This window comes from Labeo rohita, chromosome 12 (assembly GCF_022985175.1).
Source record: "Labeo rohita strain BAU-BD-2019 chromosome 12, IGBB_LRoh.1.0, whole genome shotgun sequence".
NCBI lineage: Eukaryota > Metazoa > Chordata > Actinopteri > Cypriniformes > Cyprinidae > Labeo > Labeo rohita.
The window spans coordinates 23,986,998-23,991,306 of NC_066880.1; the positions used below are offsets into that span (position 1 = coordinate 23,986,998).

General features: G+C 32.2%; 1 non-coding gene across 1 annotated transcript; it reads left to right on the top strand.

Moving 5' to 3' along the window:
• Positions 1-338: 338 nt before the first annotated feature.
• On the top strand, positions 339-420 carry trnal-uag (transfer RNA leucine (anticodon UAG)). The gene has a single exon. It is a non-coding gene; the product is annotated as a tRNA-Leu (tRNA).
• The last annotated feature ends 3,889 nt before the right edge of the window (positions 421-4,309 follow it).

Here is a 4,309-nt window from a genome sequence, read left to right on the forward strand (position 1 = left end):
TGGCTTGCACACCGAGTGGATAGTTTCGAGTTCGTGGTTTTCATTTTATTGCCAGTGTCAGCGTCATCAAATGTGACGCTTACAGTTGTTCTGAGACATTTCAAACGATTCAGTTTGATGACATTTGCGAGATGTGTTTATTAGCGAAAGGCTAACTCGTTCTGTCGAATATTTGTATCAAACTACTTGTATTACGAATTGCTAATATTCTGAGATGTTACTTAAGCAAATTAACTAAAATTGAGCATAACTTTATAGACATTATTAATATATGTTAATGTTAGTTTTCTTATAAGGCTCATTTTTAAAAGGCTAACCGTCTATGACTGAAGTCTTATGGTAGCGTGGCCGAGTGGTCTAAGGCGCTGGATTTAGGCTCCAGTCATTTCGATGGCGTGGGTTCGAATCCCACCGCTGCCAATATATTTTCGACTATATGGTGTTCTTTTGTCTGTTTGATTGATCTTTACCATACATCTCTGCCATATGTACGTCAACTTGACATAGTCAACACTAGTAAGCTACTACTACATATACTGAAAAAACGTTAATTTGGTGTAAAGTTGCTTTGCAACGATATGTATCGTGAAAAGCGCAAATAAATTTGAATTGAATTGAATTGAATGTATGTCTTAAGGATCTTCCATCTACAAAATAAAATTTGCATAAAATATAAATATATTATAAAGCATACAAAACTGAAGCTTTACATATAAAGTGTAAATTAAATGCCACACAGTTTGTCATATTTAATAACATACAAACCTGTTCCCCTTTTTAAGGATACTGTACATTATTTCTCTTCACTTGATTCTAACAATGGTAGGCTATTCTACAGAATTGGTTTAGAGTCAGAGTTGGAAATATCTTGTCTTTTTCCACAAATTTTGTATGCAAATTATCCAAGGTACACATTTCTACAGGTGATCTTGCTAGAGTACAGCAATGTGCATTAAAGGGATAGTTCACCCAAAAATAAAAATTCTGTCATTACTTACTCACCCTTATGTCGTTCCAAACATGTTAGACCTTTGTTCATCTTCGGAAAATAAATTAAGACATTTTTAAAGAAATTTAAGAGCTTTTTGACTCTGCATAGACAGCAACGCAACTGACACATTCAAGGCCCAGAAAGGTAGTAAGGACATTGTTAAGTTTCAGTTTACTTATTTAAATTTCACTTTACTTACATTCATATATTTTTACAGTTTATCAATGATTCTGATAAGCAAAGGGAAAACCATTATATTATATTATATTATATTGTACACATTTGATTCAATTTACATTTAAATGTACTTCAATTTGAAATTATTTAAACTCATACATTTTATTATATTTCTAGTATTATAGAATTTTTAATATTATTATAATATAATTATTATAATATTATAATTATATTATATTGCATGAAATATACATTTGAATTTATTTAAATGTAAATGTATTAATTCATTTTAATTATAAATTTGAATGTACATAAATGAATACACTTCAGGAAGATTCAACTAATTTTTTCTAGTTCATCAGTGTTTCTAACAAGCAGAATTTGTCATATATTCATTAATATGATTCACAAAACCTAGGCAATAAAGCAAATTGCCTATACTCACCTAGTATAAATTCATATTTGTTTAAATATATACATTTCTTATTCAACTGTTTATTTTTAAACAGAGAGAATCCTATATATTATATTATATTATATTATATTATATTATATTATATTATATTATATTATATTATATTATATTATATTATGCTTATTTAAATTTCTGTTTACTTACATTTATATATTTCAGGCAGTTACACATTCATACATTTTTACAGTTTATCAATGATTCTGATAAGCACAAGACCATTATATATTATATTAATATGATTCACAAAACCTAGGCAATAAAGCAAATTGCCTATACTCACCTAGTATAAATTCATATTTGTTTAAATATATACATTTCTTATTCAACTGTTTATTTTTAAACAGAGAGAATCCTATATATTATATTATATTATATATATTATATTATATTATATTATATTATATTATATTATGCTTATTTAAATTTCTGTTTACTTACATTTATATATTTCAGGCAGTTACACATTCATACATTTTTACAGTTTATCAATGATTCTGATAAGCACAAGACCATTATATATTATATTATATTATACATTTAAATTTATTTAAATGTAAATTTATTTATTTTTATTGTAAATTTGAATCTATATAAAATCTATATAATTGAAACCATTTCAGGAAGTTTCAGCTCATTTTTATAGTTCATTAGTGTTTCCAATAAGCAAAATGTATCATATATTCATTAATATGCTTCAGACAACCTAAGCAAATTACCTCACCTAGTGAACAGTTTAAATTTAATTAACATCAGTGTAATTTAACTTGATAATTTATGATAATTGGTTACTTATAAGAAACATAGTGAACAAATTAAATTGACTTCTTTGACTAAGATTAAAAATCATTTAAAGTAAGCAATTTATTTTCTTTTTCTTTTTTTCAGTAAGCACTTTTTGTAAAAGTATAGAAAAAAATTATAAAAAATCTTTCACAGCAAGTAATGATTAGAATTTTATTTGTGATTTTTATTTTATTTTTAAGGCCAATTCACTTCACACTGATAGAGGTAGACCAACACTGCAGCTGACCGAGTACAGTATGTCACTTCTCATTTCAACTTGTCCATTTGGTGAAAACACGACACGACACGACACACAACAAATGTTGCCTCCGGTGTAGACACCATTATAATCATTGATGCTATCTACACTGGATACGGTGCGGCACGGCACAACGCAATATGACACGACAAATCCCGGACAGTAAACCGATGCCTCGTTTAGCAGAGCTTCCCTGGCCTAATGCACAGGCGCTTACAGGTTTCCTGGATGCAGACTATAACAGACTGCACTATGGACACAAAGCTGATCTGTCCCGCCCAGAGCTCTGCACAGGTGCTAGGAACCAGTCCGACCAAAAGAAAGGTCAATTTGTCACAGATTATTTGTACAATTTGCTTAGTTAATTTCAGATTCATATTTGTTAGCAAATTGGTTAGGATTTTCTTTTGAAAAAATTTATTTGTCTGGGGTTTTTTTGGCACCTAGGATGCGCCCTATGTCCCACCCACCACAACCTTACAGGACACACTCTAGTCCTAACTCCAAGTGTTTCCTCTGGGGTAAACTCACAACCTTGCCCAAATTTTCCAGGTGACCAAGGTGTGCAATGTACAGAGTTGCGCTGTTGGTCCATTGCTCGCCACCCCATCCAGAGCTTCCCTGGCCTGTAAGGGTGGCCTCTCCCTAAATGCACAGGCGCTTACAGGTTTCCTGGATGCAGACTGTTGCAGTAAAGTGCGACAGATCATAACAAATACTGCGTCCGGTGTAGAAACCATTATGATCATTGATGCTGTCTACACTGGATGCGGTCTGGCGCAGCACAATGTGCCATGACAAATCCGGACAGTAAACCGATGCCTCGTTCAGCAGAGCTTCCCTGGCCCGTAAGGGTGGCCTCTCCCTAAATAAACAGGCGTTTACAGGTTTCCTGGATGCAGATTGTAACAGTCTGCAGTTTTGCACCCGGTGCTAGGAACCAATCCAATCAAAATAAAGGCCAATTTGTCAAAGATTTTGTTTTATATAGTTTTTGTACAATTTGCTTAGTTAATTTCAGATTTATATTTGTTAGCAAAATGGTTGGGATTTTGTTCTTTAATTATTTGTCATTTTTTGGTAACCTAGGGTGCGCCCTGTGTCTCAATGACCACAACCTTACAGGACATACCCTAGTCCTAACTCCAAGTGCGTAACTGGCGTGAACTGACAGCATTGCCCATTCCCTGTGGAAGCACTTTAAACTTCAGTTATTAAAAATCTTACCTGCTGGTGACTCTTCTGTCATCTGTTTTGGTCTCATCTTTCTGATGATAATTACTTACCTGTAGAAATCTTGACTTGATATAGTAGAGATGTTGTATCACATGCTGATGTGTGTGTACAAATGTAAATGTGATTTACAAATTCAAGGATTCACTTCAGTTTGTAAGGAAATAACTTTTGACAACTGCTTATACAGTACCTATACTTAAACCTAGTCTTATTTTACTGAATGGGTTTTCTTTGTTTGCTTTCATTTAAAATCTTATTTGTGACTGACTCTTGTCATCTACCATGGTCTCTTCTTTCTTGACAGTGACATGCTTGCAGAAGCATTGAGTTGATATTGGAGAGATGTTGTTTTACACACTGATGTGCGTTAATTTTGATTTACATTTTT